The sequence below is a fragment of the Felis catus genome, chromosome D4, assembly GCF_018350175.1.
Source record: "Felis catus isolate Fca126 chromosome D4, F.catus_Fca126_mat1.0, whole genome shotgun sequence".
Classification (NCBI taxonomy): Eukaryota; Metazoa; Chordata; class Mammalia; order Carnivora; family Felidae; genus Felis; species Felis catus.
In genome coordinates, this window is record NC_058380.1 from 31,031,697 (window position 1) to 31,047,529 (window position 15,833).

A 15,833-nucleotide genomic window follows, 5' to 3' on the forward strand; every position below is an offset into this window, starting at 1 on the left:
GATGGATTTAACAGATATATTCAGAACATTTCATCCTAAAGCAGCAGAATATACATTCTTCTCCAGTGCACAGGGAACGTTCTCCAGAATAGACCATATACTGGGACACAAATCAGCCCTAAGTAAGTACAAAAAGATCAAGATCATACCATGCATATTTTCAGACCACAATGCTATGAAACTTGAAATCAACTACAGGAAAAAATTTGGAAAGGCAACAAACACTTGGAGACTGAAGAATATCCTACTAAAGAATGAATGGGCTAACCAAGCAGTTAAAGAAGAAATTAAAAAGTATATGGAAGTCAATGAAAATGATAACACCACAACCCAAAACCTCTTGGACACAGCAAAGGCGGCCATAAGAGGAAAGTGTACAGCAATCCAGGCCTTCCTAAAAAAGGAAGAAAGATCTCATATACACAACCTAACCTTATGCCTTAAGGAGCTGGAAAAAGAACAGCAAATAAAACCCAAAACCAGCAGAAGACAGGAAATAATAAAGATTAGAGCAGAAATCAATGTTATTGAAACCAAAACAAAACAAAACAAAAAAACAAAACAAAAAAAAAACCCAAAAAACAAAAAAAACCCAGTAGATCAATGAAACCAGAAGCTGGTTCTTTGAAAGAATTAACAAAATTGATAAACCACTAGTCAGTTTGATCAAGAAGAAAAAGGAAAGGACCCAAGTAAGTAAAATCAAGAATGAAAGAGGAGAAATCACAACCAACACAACAGAAATAAAAACAATAATACGAGAATATTATGAGCAATTATATGCCAACAAAATGGGCAATGTGGAAGAAATGGACAAATTCCTAGAAACATATGCACTACCAAAACTGAAACAGGAAGAAATAGAAAATTTGAACAGACCCATAACCAGTTAGGAAATTGAATTAGTAATCAAAAGTCTGCCAAAAAACAAGAGTCCAGGGCCAGATGGCTTTCCAGGGGAATTCTACCAAACATTTAGGAAGAGTTAACACCTATTCTCTTGAACTGTTCCAAAAAATAGAAATGTAAGGAAAACTTCCAAACTCTTTCTCTGAAGCCAGCATTACCCTGATTCCAAAACCAGACAGAGACCCCACTAAAAAGGAGAACTATAGACCAATTTCCCTGATGAACATGGATGCAAAAATCCTCAACAAGATATTAGCCAACCGGATCCAACAATACATTAAAAAAATTATTCACCACGACCAAGTGGGATTTATACCTGGGATGCAGGGCTGGTTCAATATTCACAAAACAATTAACGTGATTCATCACATCAATAAAAGAAAGGACAAGAACCATATGATCCTCTCAATAGATGATGAGAAAGCATTTGACAAAATACAGCATCCTTTCTTGATAAAAACCCTCAAGAGAGTAGGGATAGAAGGATCATACCTTGAGATCATAAAAGCCATATACGAGCAACCCAACGCTAATATCATCCTCAATGGGGAAAAACTGAGAGTTTTCCCCCTAAGGACAGGAATAAGACAGGGATGTCCACTCTCGCCACTGTTATTCAACATAGTATTAGAAGTCTTAGCCTCTGCAATCAGACAACACAAAGAAATAAAAGGCATCCAAATTGGCCAGGAGGAGGTCAAACTTTCCCTCTTCACAGGTGACATGATACTCTATAAGGAAAACCCACAAGCTTCCACCAAAAAACTGCTAGAACTGATTCATGAATTCAGCAAAGTTGCAGGATATAAAATCAATTCACAGGAATCGGTTGCATTCCTATACACCAACAATGAAGCTACAGAAAGAGAAGTCAAGGAATCGATCCCATTTACAGTTGTACCAAAAACCATAAAATACCTAGGAATAAATCTAACCAAAGAGGTGAAAAATCTGTATGCTGAAAACTATAGAAAGCTGATGAAAGAAATTTAAGAAGACACAAAGAAATGGAAAAAGATTCCATGCTCCTGGATAGGAAGAACAAATATTGTGAAAATGTCTATGCTACCCAAAGCAATCTATATATTCAACGTGATCCCTATGAAAGTAACACCAGCATTCTTTACAGAGCTAGAACAAATAATCCTAAAATTTGCATGGAACCAGAAAAGAACCCAAATAGCCAAGGCAATCTTGAAAAAGAAAACCAAAGCAGGAGGCATCACAATCCCAGACTTCAAGCTATACTACAAAGCTGTAATCATCAAGACAGTAAGGTACTGGCAGAAGAACAGACACTCAGATCAGTGGAATAGAGAATCCAGAAATGGAACCACAAACGTATGGGCACCTAATCTTTGACAAAGCAGGAAAGAATATCCAATGGAATAAAGACAGTCTCTTCAGCAAGTGGTGCTGGGAAAACTGGACAGCGACATGCAGAAAAATGAACCTGGACCACTTTCTTACACCAAACACAAAAATAAACTTGAAGTGGATGAAAGACCTCAATGTAAGACAGGAAGCCATCAAAATCCTCGAGGAGAAAGCAGGCAAAAACCTCTCTGATCTTGCCTGCAGCAATTTCTTACTCAACACATCTCTGGAGGCAAGGGAAACAAAAGCAAAAATGAACTACTGGGACCTCATCAAAATAAAAAGCTTCTGCACAGCAAAGGAAACAATCAGCAAAACTAAAAGGCAACTGAAGGAATGGGAGAAGGTATTTGCAAATGACATATCAGATAAAGGGTTAGTATCCAAAATCTACAAAGAACGTAGAAAACTCAACACCCAAAAATCAAATAATCCTGTGAAGAAATGGCAGAAAGACATGAATAGACACTTCTCCAAAGAAGACATCCAGATGGCCAATTGACACATGAAAAAATGTTCAACATCACTCATCATTAGGGAAATAGAAATCAAAACCACAATGAGATACCACTTCACACCTGTCAGAATGGCTCACATTAACAACTCAGGCCAACAACAGATGTTGGTGAGGATGTGAAGAAAGAGGATCTCTTTTGCATTGTTGGTGGCAATGCAAGCTGGTGCAGCCACTCTGGAAAACAGTATGGAGTTTTCTCAAAAAACTAAAAATAGAACTACCCTACAACCCAGCAATTGCACTACTAGGCATTTATCCAAGGGATACAGGTGTGCTGTTTCGAAGGGACACATGCACCCCCATGTTTAAAGCAGCACTATCAACAGTAGCCAAAGTATGGAAAGAGCCCAAATGTCCATCGGTGGATGAATGGATAAAGAAAATGTGGTATACAATGGAGTATTACTCGGAAATCAAAAAGAATGAAATCTTGCCATTTGCAACTATGTGGATGGAACTGGAGGGTATTATGCTAAGAGAAATTAGTCAGAGAAAGACAAAAATCATATGACTTCACTCATATGAGGACTTTAAGAGACAAAACAGATGAACATAAGGGAAGGGGAACAAAAATAATATAAAAACAGGGAGGGGGACAAAACAAAACAGACTCATAAATATGGAGAACAAACTGAGGGTTGCTGGAGGAGCTGTGGGAGGAGGGATGGTCTAAAAGGGTAAGGGCATTAAGGAATCTACTAAAATTTTGCTTTCTAGGGAAGATGGCGGCGTAGGAGGATGCTGGGCTCACCGCGCACCCTGCTGATCACTTAGATTCCACCTACACCTGCCTAAATAACCCAGAAAACCGCCAGAAGACTAGCAGGATGGAGTCTCTGGAGCAAAGCGCAGATGAGAGGCCCATGGAAGAGGGTAGGGAGGGCGGAGAGGTGGTGCGCGCTACATGGACTGGCGGGAGGGAGCTGGGGCAGAGAGGCAGCCCGCCGGCCAAGCAGAGCCCCCGAGTCTGGCTGGCAAAAGTGGAGGGGCCAGACAGAGCGTGTTCCGACAGCAAGCGGGACTTAGCATCTGGGAGGTCATAAGTTAACAGCTCTGCTCAGAGAGCGGGAAGGCTGGAGGACAACTGGAGGGAGAGTTGCTGAGCCCGGGGAGGACAGAGCTCAGTTTGGCGGGGAACAAAGGAGCTCGCCAGCGCCATCTCCCTCGCCCATCCCCCAGCCAAAATCCCAAAAGGAACCAGTTCCTGCCAGGGAACTTGCTTGCTCCGCGCAAACACCTAAGGCTGTGCTTCTGCAGAGCCAAACCTCCAGCAGCGGGTCTGACTCCCTCCCGCTGCCACAGGGCCCCTCCTGAAGTGGATCACCTAAGGAGAAGCGAGCTAAGCCTGCCCCTCCTCCCCCCGTGCACCTTGCCTACGCACCCCAGCTAATACGCCAGATCCCCAGCACCACAAGCCTGGCAGTGTGCAAGCAGCCCAGACGGGCCACGCCACCCCACAGTGAATCCCGCCCCGAGGAGAGGGGAAGGCACACACCAGTCTGACTGTGGCCCCAGCGGTGGGCTGGGGGCAGACATCAGGTCTGACTGCGGCCCCGCCCATCAACTCCAGTTATACACCACAGCACAGGGGAAGTGCCCTGCAGGTCCACACCACACCAGGGACTATCCAAAACGACCAAACGGAAGAATTCCCCTCAAAAGAATCTCCAGGAAATAACAACAGCTAATGAACTGATCAAAAGGATTTAAATAATATAACAGAAAGTGAATTTAGAATAATACTCTTAAAATTAATCGCTGGGCTTGAAAACAGTATAGAGAACAGCAGAGAATCTATTGCTACAGAGATCAAGGGACTAAGGAATAGTCAGGAGGAGTTGAAACACTATAAACGAGGTGCAAAATAAATGGAAACGACCACAGCTTGGATTGAAGATGCGGAGGAGAGAATAGGTGAACTAGAACATAATATTATGGAAAAAGAGTAAGCTGAGAAAAAGAGAGATAAAAGAATCCAGGAATATGAGGGGAAAATTAGAGAACTAACTGATGCACTAAAAAGAAATAACATACGCATTATTGGTATTCAGAAGAGGAAGAGAGAGGGAAAGGTGCTGAAGGTGTACTTGAAGAAATAATAGCTGAGAACTTCACTGATCTGGGGAAGGAAAAAGGCATTGAAATCCAAGAGGCACAGAGAACTCCCTTCAGACGTAACTTGAATCGATCTTCTGCATGACATATCATAGTGAAACCAGCAAAATACAAGGATAAAGAGAAAATTCTGAAAGCAGCAAGGGAGAAACGTGCCCTACATATAAAGGGAGACCTATAAGACTCGTGACTGATCTCTCTTCTGAAACTTGGCAGGCCAGAAAGGATTGGCAGGAAATCTTCAATGTGATGAACAGAAAAAATATGCAGCCGAGAATCCTCTATCCAGCAAGTCTGTCATTTAGAATAGAAGGAGAGATAAAGGTCTTCCCAAACAAACAAAAACTGAAGGAATTTGTCACCACCAAACCAGCCCTACAAGAGATCCTAAGGGGGATCCTGTGAGACAAAGTACCAGAGACATCGCTACAAGCATGAAACCTACGGACATCACAATGACTCTAAACCCATATCTTTTTATAATAACACTGACTGTAAATGGATTAAATGCTTCAACCAAAAGACATAGGGTATCAGAATGATAAAAAAACAAGACACATCTATTTGCTGACTACAAGAGACTCATTGTAGACCTGAGGACACCTTCAGATTGAGAGTGAGGAGATGGAGAACTATTTATCATGCTACTGGAAGCCAAAAGAAAGCTGGAGTAGCCATACTTATATCAGACAAACTAGACTTTAAATTAAAGACTGTAACAAGAGATGAAGAAGGTCATTATATAATAATTACAGGGTCTATCCAGCAGGAAGAGCTAACAATTATAAATGTCTATCGCCGAATACGGGAGCCCCCAAATATATAAAACAATTACTCACAAACATAAGCGACCTTATTGATAAGAATGTGGTAATTGCAGGGGACTTTAACACTCCACTTACAGAAATGGATAGACCATCTAGACACACAGTCAATAAAGAAACAAGGGCCCTGAATGATACATTGATCAGATGGACTTGACAGATATATTTAGAACTCTGCATCCCAAAGCAAAAGAATATACTTTCTTCTAGAGTGCACATGGAACATTCTCCAACACAGATCACATACTGGGTCACAAAAGAGCCCTTCATAATTATACAAGAATTGGAATTATACCATGCATACTTTCAGACCACAATGCTATGAAGCTTGAAATCAACCACAGGAAAAAGTCTGGAAAACCTCCAAAAGCATGGAGGTTAAAGAACACCATACTAAAGAATGAATGGGTCAACCAGGCAATTAGAGAAGAAATTAAAAAATATATGGAAACAAATGAAAATGAAAATACAACAATCCAAATGCTTTGGGATGCAGCGAAAGCAGTCCTGAGAGAAAAATACATTGCAATCCACGCCTATCTCAAGAAACAAGAAAAATCCCAAATACAAAATCTAACAGCACACCTAAAGGAAATAGAAGCAGAACAGCAAAGACACCCCAAACCCAGCAGAAGAAGAGAAATAATAAAGATCAGAGCAGAAATAAACAATATAGAATCTAAAAAAACTGTAGAGCAGATCAACGAAACCAAGAGTTGGTTTTTTGAAAAAATAAACAAAATTGATAAACCTCTAGCCAGGCTTCTCAAAAAGAAAAGGGAGATGACCCAAATAGATAAAATCATGAATGAAAATGGAATTATTACAACCAGTCCTTCAGAGATACAAACAATTATCAGGGAATACTATGAAAAATTATAGGCCAACAAATTGGACAGCCTGGAAGAAATGGACAAATTCCTAAACACCCACACTCTTCCAAAACTCAATCAGGAGGAGACAGAAAGCTTTAACAGACCCATAACCAGCGAAGAAATTGAATCAGTTATCAAAAATCTCCCAACAAATAAGAGTCCAGGACCACATGGCTTTCCAGGGGAGTTCTACCAGACGTTTAAAGCAGAGATAGGGGCACCTGGGTGGCTCAGTCGGTTAAACGTCCGACTTCGGCTCAGGTCATGAACTCGCAGTCCGTGAGTTCGAGCCCCGCATCGGGCTCTGGGCTGATGGCTCAGAACCTGGTGCCTGCTTCCGATTCTGTGTCTCCCTCTCTCTCTGCTCCTCCCCCGTTCATGCTCTGTCTCTGTCTCAAAAATAAATAAAAGGTTAAAGCAGAGATAATACCTATCCTTCTCAAGCTATTCCAAAAAAAAGGGAAGGAAAACTTCCAGACTCATTCTATGAAGCCAGTATTACTTTGATTCCTAAACCAGACAGAGACCCAGTAAAAAAAGAGAACTACAGGCCAATATCCCTGATGAATATGGATGGAAAAATTCTCAATAAGATACTAGCAAATCGAATTCAACGGCATATAAAAAGAATTATTCACCATGATCAAGTGGGATTCATTCCTGGGATGCAGGGCTGGTTCAACATTCGCAAATCAATCAACGTGATACATCACATTAATAAAAGAAAAGATAAGAACCATATGATCCTGTCAATCGATGCAGAAAAGGCCTTTGACAAAATCCAGCACCCTTTCTTAATAAAAACCCTTGAGAAAGTCGGGATAGAAGAAACATACTTAAACATCATAAAAGCCATATATGAAAAGCCCACAGCTAACATCATCCTCAATGGGGAAAAACTGAGAGCTTTTTCCCTAAGATCAGGAACACGACAGGGATGCCCACTCTCACCGCTGTTGTTTAACATAGTGTTGGAAGTTCTAGCATCAGCAATCAGACAACAAAAGGAAATCAAAGGCATCAAAATTGGCAAAGATGAAGTCAAGCTTTCACTTTTTGCAGATGACATGATACTATACATGGAAAATCCGATAGACTCCACCAAAAGTCTGCTAGAACTGATACATGAATTCAGCAAAGTCGCAGGATACAAAATCAATGTACAGAAAGCAGTTGCATTCTTATACACTAACAATGAAGCAACAGGAAGACAAATAAAGAAACTGATCCCATTCACAATTGCACCAAGAAGCATAAAATACCTAGGAATAAATCTAACCAAAGATGTAAAAGATCTGTATGCTGAAAACTATAGAAAGCTTATGAAGGTAATTGAAGAAGATATAAAGAAATGGAAAGACATTCCCTGCTCATGGATTGGAAGAATAAATATTGCCAAAATGTCAATGCTACCAAAAGCTATCTACACATTCAATGCAATCCCAGTCAAAATTGCACCAGCATTCTTCTCGAAGGTAGAACAAGCAATCCTAAAATTTGTATGGAACCACAAAAGGCCCCGAATAGCCAAAGTAATTTTGAAGAAGAAGACCAAAGCTGGAGGCATCACAATCCCAGACTTTAGCCTCTACTACAAAGCTGTCATCATCAAGACAGCATGGTATTGGCACAAAAACAGACACATAGACCAATGGAATAGAATAGAAACCCCAGAACTACACCCACAAATGTATGGCCAACTCATCTTTGACAAAGCAGGAAAGAACATCCAATGGAAAAAAGACAGTCTCTTTAACAAATGGTGCTGGGAGAACTGGACAGCAACATGCAGAAGGTTGAAACTAGACCACTTTCTCACACCGTTCACAAAAATAAACTCAAAATGGATAAAGGACCTGAATATGAGACAGAAAACCATCAAAACCCTAGAGGAGAAAGCAGGAAAAGACCTCTCTGACCTCAGCTGTAGCAATCTCTTACTTGACACATCCCCAAAGACAAGGGAATTAAAAGCAAAAATGAATTACTGGGACCTTATGAAGATAAAAAGCTTCTGCACAGCAAAGGAAACAACCAAGAAAACTAAAAGGCAACCAACGGAATGGGAAAAGATATTTGCAAATGACATATCGGACAAAGGGCTAGTATCCAAAATCTATAAAGAGCTCACCAAACTGCACACCCGAAAAACAAATAACCCAGTGAAGAAATGGGCAGAAAACATGAATAGACACTTCTCTAAAGAAGACATCCGGATGGCGAACAGGCACATGAAAAGATGCTCAACGTCGCTCATCAGGGAAATACAAATTAAAACCACATCCAGATATCACCTCACGCCAGTCAGAGTGGCCAAAATGAACAAATCAGGAGACTATAGATGCTGGAGAGGATGTGGAGAAACGGGAACCCTCTTGCACTGTTGGTGGGAATGCAAACTGGTGCAGCCGCTCTGGAAAACAGTGTGGAGGTTCCTCAGAAAATTAAAAATAGACCGACCCTATGACCCAGTAACAGCACTACTAGGAATTTACCCAAGGGATACAGGAGTACTGATGCATAGGGGCACTTGTACCCCAATGTTTATAGCAGCACTCTCCACAATAGCCAAATTATGGAAAGAGCCTAAATGTCCATCAACTGATGAACGGATAAAGAAATGGTGGTTTGTATACACAATGGAGTACTACGTGGCAATGAGAAAGAATGAAATATGGCCCTTTGTAGCAACATGGATGGAACTGGAGAGTGTGATGCTAAGTGAAATAAGCCATACAGAGAAAGACAGATACCATATGTTTTCACTCTTATGTGGATCCTTAGAACCTTAACAGAAACCCATGGGGGAGGGGTGGGAAAAAAAAAAAAAGAGGTTAGAGTGGGAGAGAGCCAAAGCATAAGAGACTCTTAAAAACTGAGAACAAACTGAGGGTTGATGGGGGGTGGGAGGTAGGGGAGGGTGGGTGATGGGTATTGAGGAGGGCACCTTTTGGGATGAACACTGGGTGTTGTATGGAAATCAATTTGACAATAAATTTCATATATTGAAAAAAATGTCATTGCTTCACTATATATTTGGATATAAATTTTAAAAAATAAAGTTAAAAACAAAACAAACAAAATAAATAAATATTTAAAAAATTAAAAAAAAAAAGTAGTCTAGTGAACCCCTCCCCGACCCAGCCTCAACAAATAGCACCATTTTTTTTTTTTAAATGGAAAGGTTTCATTAAGCTCCCTGAAGTCAAGTACTGCAATTAGAAAAACTGCATTGTATAATTTTGCTTCCTGGTGCTTATCATTTTGCAGAACTGTATTTGCTTATAAAATTTAATTTTAATTTCCCCCTAGAATGCTGAACTTCCTGAAAGCAGACATTCTATGTTTTGTTCATAATTACTTTTCTAGTACTTAGTTGAATGCTTGGCTAAGTGTTCAAACCACTCGAGGAAAATTAAAGGCTGTGCTATTAAATAGCTTGAGAATTGCACAGGTATCTACCAACTAGTGAGTATTAAGTAAATAGTTATGTTTAAATACATTTCTTCAAGATCACATACTGTAATCTATCATGGAGGAGATACATTAGGAAATATAAATGAAGAATTTGTTTTAGTGACTTGATACACAATTTGTATAATACAGCTAAAGGAGTGCTGAGAAATTTATAGCACTAAATGTTTACTTTAGAAAAGAAAGAAAATGTCTCAAATCAATAGGGGCGTCTGGGTGGCTCAGTTGGTTAAACATCTGACTTTGGCTCAGGTCATGATCTCATGGTTCGTGGGTTTGAGCTCTGCATTGGGGTCTGTACTGACAGCTCAGAGCCTGGAGTCTGCTTCGGTTTCTGCATCTCCCCTCTGCCCCTCCCCAGCTTGCGCTGTTTCTCTCTCAAAAATAAACATTAAAAAAAAGCATGAGGGGCCCCTGGGTGGCGCAGTCGGTTAAGCGTCCGACTTCAGCCAGGTCACAATCTCGCGGTCCGTGAGTTCGAGCCCTGCGTCAGGCTCTGGGCTGATGGCTCAGAGCCTGGAGCCTGTTTCCGATTCTGTGTCTCCCTCTCTCTCTGCCCCTCCGCTGTTCATGCTCTGTCTCTCTCTGTCCCAAAAATAAATAAACGTTGAAAAAAAATTTTTTTTTAAAAATAAAAAATAATAAAAAAAAATAAAATAAAAAAAAGCATGAGAGCACAATAAACCCAACTTCAGCAGAAGGAAAACTCAAGAGCAGAAATCAATGAAATTGGAAACAGAAAACAATTTTTAAAAAATCCAGTAAGAGATAGCTGCATGAAAAGAATAAAATTGACAAACTTCTAGAAACAATGAACAAGAAAAAATAAGACAAATGATCAATATGACATATGAAACAAGGGTATAAAAAACAGAACCCACTGACACCAAAATTATAACAAAAGAATAATATCGTGAACTCTATGCACATAAATCTGACACATAAAATGGACTAATTGCTAGGAAAGCAAAAATAATATAATTAACCTAAAAGTGATAATTAAATTGTCCAATAACTATTAAAGAAACTGAATTTGTAATTTAAACACACAAAAAATCTCCAGGACCAGATACTTTTGCTAAAGAATTCTACCAAACAGATTGCAGACCCCGAGAGGCGGCCGCTGGTCCAAGCACCATGGCCGTGAAGCGGACCTGGCCGCTACGAGGCTCTGGTGGCCGGAGCGCGCCTAGTTGGTGTGAGCCCGGCGCGAGGTCCTGGGCCCCGAAACGCTGGCTCAGGTAAATTTTTCCATAACCTTATGGAGAGAAAGTACTTTGAGACATGGCTCGATAACATTTCTGTTACATTTCTTTCTCTGACGGACTTGCAAAAAAAAATGGAACTCTGGATCACCTGATTAGTCTGAGTGGGGCAGTCCAGCTCAGGCATCTCTCCAATAACCTGGAGCCTCTCCTCAAGCGGGACTTGCTCAAACTCCTTCACCTGGAGCTCAGTTTTTGTTAAAATGGCTCGATCCCCAGACTTTACTCACATGCTGCCTTGTCTCTAAACAGTGGAATAAGGTGGTAAGTGCCTGTACAGAGGTGTGGCAGACTACATGTAAAAATTTGGGCTGGCAGTTAGATGATTCTGCTCAGGACGCTTTGCACTGGAAGAAGGTTTATTTGAAGGCTATTTTGAGACCTTTGAGACCTTTCATTAATTTGAGACCTCATCATTAATTGGACACAGTGCCAGAGTGTATGCACTTACTACAAAGATGGACTTCTCTGTACAGGTGGTTTTGCAGAAGTGCAAAGTCAAGTCTCTTTTGCACAGCCCTGGAGACTACATACTCTTAAGTGTGGACAAATATGAGATCAAGATTTGGCCGATTGGGAGAGAAATTAACTGCAAATGCTTGAAGACATTGTCTGTCTCTGAGGAAAGGAGTATCTGCCTGCAGCCAAGACTTCATTTTGATGGCAAATACATTGTCTGTAGTTCCGCGCTGGGTCTCTACTAGTGGGACTTTGCCAGTTACGATATTCTCAGGGTCATCAAGACTCCTGAGATAGCAAACTTGGCCTTGCTTGGCTTTGGAGATATCTTTGCTCTGCTGTTTGACAACCGCTACCTGTATATCATGGACTTGAGGACAGAGAGCCTGATTAGCCGCTGGCCTCTGCCAGAGTACAGGAAATCAAAGAGAGGCTCAAGCTTCCTGGCGGGCGAAGCATCCTGGCTCAATGGACTGGATGGGCACAATGACATGGGCTTGATCTTTGCCACCAGCATGCCTGACCACAGTATTCCCCTGGTGTTGTGGAAGGAACATGGCTGATGCCACGAGCTTACCATGGCTGACTGACTTTGGGTGCCCGGGCTGCGGGTTTTCAGTGCATCCTCTGTGGCACCCAACTATATGAACCAAAGTTCTCACCTAATGGTATCATTGTGCAGTGCACCATCATTTATCCATGTTTGCCAGGGGGCCAGGGCTTGGGGCGGGGGAGGGCTTGTTTTATTGACACACAGCGCAGCATGCTAGTGGGGGTATGCCACTGACTTCATTTGTACTTAGTTATGTTGGTCAGTATAAGAGGATGCATTTTGGGTTCATCTTTCTTGACTATTGGTTTTAAGTAAAGAAAGTTAAATGGCTCATTAATCTGCTAATTGGTTGCCTATAAAAACACATTCAGTCTATTAAATTAAAGCTTTTTACTAAAAAAAAAATTCTACCAAACATTTAAAGAAAAATAAACATAATTTTCACACAATCTCTTCCAGATAATAGAAAGGAGAGAACAATTTCAGACCAGTTTTATGAGGTCAACATTATCCTGATGTGAATACTAAGACAAAGACAGTATAAAACCATAGACCAATTTATCTCATGAATAGAGATGCAAAACTACTTTAAAAATATTAGCAAACATGGGGCACCTGAGTGGCTCAGTCGACTGGTTAGGCATCAAACTCTTGATCTGGACTCAGGTCATGATCTCATGGTTTTGGAGTTTGAGTCCCTGGTTGGGATCTGTGCCGACAGTGCAAAGCCTGCTTAGGATTCTCTCTCTCTGCCCCTCCCCCGGTTGCGCTCGCTCTCTCTGTCTCTCAAAATAAATAAACATTAAAAGAAATATTAGCAAACAGAATTTAGCAACAAAAAAAGAATTATATGACATGACCAAGTAAGGTTTATTCCAAGTATGCAAGGCTGATTCAGTATTTAAAAATCATTCAATGTAGTCTACCACATTAATGAGATAAATAAGAAAAACCATAAAATTATAGCAAGTAGATACAAAAATGTTTTTTGACAAAATTCAAAATCCATTCATAAGAAATACTCTCTGAAAACTGGAAATAGGAGAAATAAGAGAGCTTCCTCAAGTTGATGAAGAATGTAAAAGACCTCCTGCCAAATAATATAACCTGGTGAAAGACTGATGCTTTCCCTCTAAGACTAGAAACAAGGCAAATTACCACTGCTCTTACCACTCCTAAGAAAGTTCAGCAAGCTCTCAGCATAAAAGGACATATAAAAATATTCTATAAACTAGCAACTGATAAGAAAACAAAGTAAAATACAATGCCGTTTACAATCCCTCAAAATAATCAAAAATTGATTACTGATTGAGGTATACATTGAATAAAACATGTATAGGACTTTTATACTGAAAACTATAAAACCCTGATAAAAGAAATCAAAGATCTAAATAAGTATATATCATTTGTTTATGGATTGTAACACAGTACAGATATTAACTCTTATAAGAATTGGAAACTGATACATTAAATGTAATTGCCAGAGCAAGTAAGATTTTAAAAAACACAACATTATTCTAAATTTATATGCAAAGCTGAAGTAACCAGAAGAGATAAAACAATGTTGAAGAAGTATGATTTGGGAAGCATCACTTTACCTGATTTAGAAAACCCAGAAACTAACCAATGAAAATACAGCCAACTGATTTTTGACAAAGGAAAAAATTCAATGGAAGAAAGGTAATGGTACAGAACAAGTAGATATCCACAGGCAACAAAATGATCTCAACGTAAACTTCACTATACAGGAATTAACTCAAAATGCACCATTAATGTAAATGTAAATGTAAAATGACCTAATTTTTTAAAATGTGGAGAAAAACTTTGGACCAAAAACTTGGTGAAGCATTCTTAGACACAACAACAAAACACTCTGATAAATCGGACTTCATCAAAATTAAAAATTTACACTCTGCTAAAGACTTTATGAAGAGGTTGAGAAGACAAGGCACAGACTAGTATAAAAATGTACAAATTATACATTTGACAAAAAACTTATATCTAGACTATATGAACTCACAAAATTCAATGGTAAAGCAACAACAACAACGTGAAGTAAGAGGAGGGAACACTTTCAAATTCATTTTGAGGCCAGCATTACTCTGATACCAAAACCAGACAAGAACACCACAAGAAGGAGAATTACAGGCCCATATTCTGGATGAACATACATAGTCCTCAACAAAATATTAGCAAACTGAATTCAACAACACACTAAAAGGATCATATAGCATGATCAGGTAAAATTTATTCCAAAGATGCAAGGATGGTTCAATATTTGGAAATCAATCAATGAGATATACCATATTAACAAAACGAAGAATAAAAATCATGTGGTCATATCAATATGCAGAAAAAGTATCTGATAAAATTCAATGTCCATTTATGATAAAAAAATTCTCAACAAAATGAGTACAGAGGGAATGTATCTCAACATAATGGAAGCCATAAAAAACAAGCCCAGAACTAATATCATACTGAATGGTGAAAAGCTGAGAGTTTTTCCTCTAAGATCAGGAAAAAAGATGCCCACTCTCACTAATTTATTTAACATCCTATTGGAAGTCCTAGCCACAGCAATTAGGCAAGGAAAAAAAATAAAAGGCATCCAAATCAGTAAGGAAGTAAAACTGTCACTATTTGCAAATGACACATTATACATAGAAAACCCTAAAGACTCTACCAAAAAACTCTTTGAATACATGAATTCAGTAAAGTTGTAGGATATAAAAATCAAGATACAGAAAACTGGTGTGTTTCTATACACAAGCTATCAGAAGAAAAAAACAAAAACAATCCCAGTTATAATAAAAAAATAAAATACCTAGGAATATATTTAATCAAAGAGGTGAAAAACCTATACAGTGACAACTATAAGGCATTGATGAAAAAAATTAAAGAAGAGAAATAAATGGAAAGATATTCTGTGCTTATGGAGTGGAATAATTAATACTGTTAAAAAGTCCATACTACCCAAAGCAATCTGCAAATTCAATGCAATCCCTATCAAAATTCCAATGGCATTTTTCACTGAACTGGAAGAAACAATTCTAAAATTTGTATGTAATCACAAAAGACCCCAAAGAGTCAAAGCAATCTTGAGAAAGATGCTAGGTGCATCACACTCCCTGATTTCAAACTGTATTACAAAGCTGCAGTAATCAAAATAGTATGGTATTGGCACAAAAACAGACACACAGAGCAATGAAATAGCCCAGAAATAAACCTATGCATATATAGTCTATCAACTCACTACAAAAGAGCCAAGAAATATACAATAGGGAAAGGGCAGTCTCTTAAATAGGTGTTGGAAAAACTGGACAGCCACATGTAAAACTATGAAACTGGACCATTATCTTAAACCATATACAAAAATTAACTGATAATGGATTAAAAACTTGAATTTAAGACCTAAAGCCATAGAACTCCTAGAAGGAAACAAAGGCTTGGTCCTTGACACTGGTC

At 39.3% G+C, this 15,833-nt stretch overlaps 1 protein-coding gene and 1 pseudogene across 1 annotated transcript in view; one reads left to right on the top strand and one right to left on the bottom strand.

Moving 5' to 3' along the window:
• Positions 1-15,833, bottom strand: part of LOC101090653 (zinc finger protein 782) — a 74,967-nt gene that overhangs the window by 38,526 nt on the left and 20,608 nt on the right. The window lies entirely within an intron of this gene.
• LOC109493786 lies at positions 10,830-12,444 on the top strand (annotated as a pseudogene).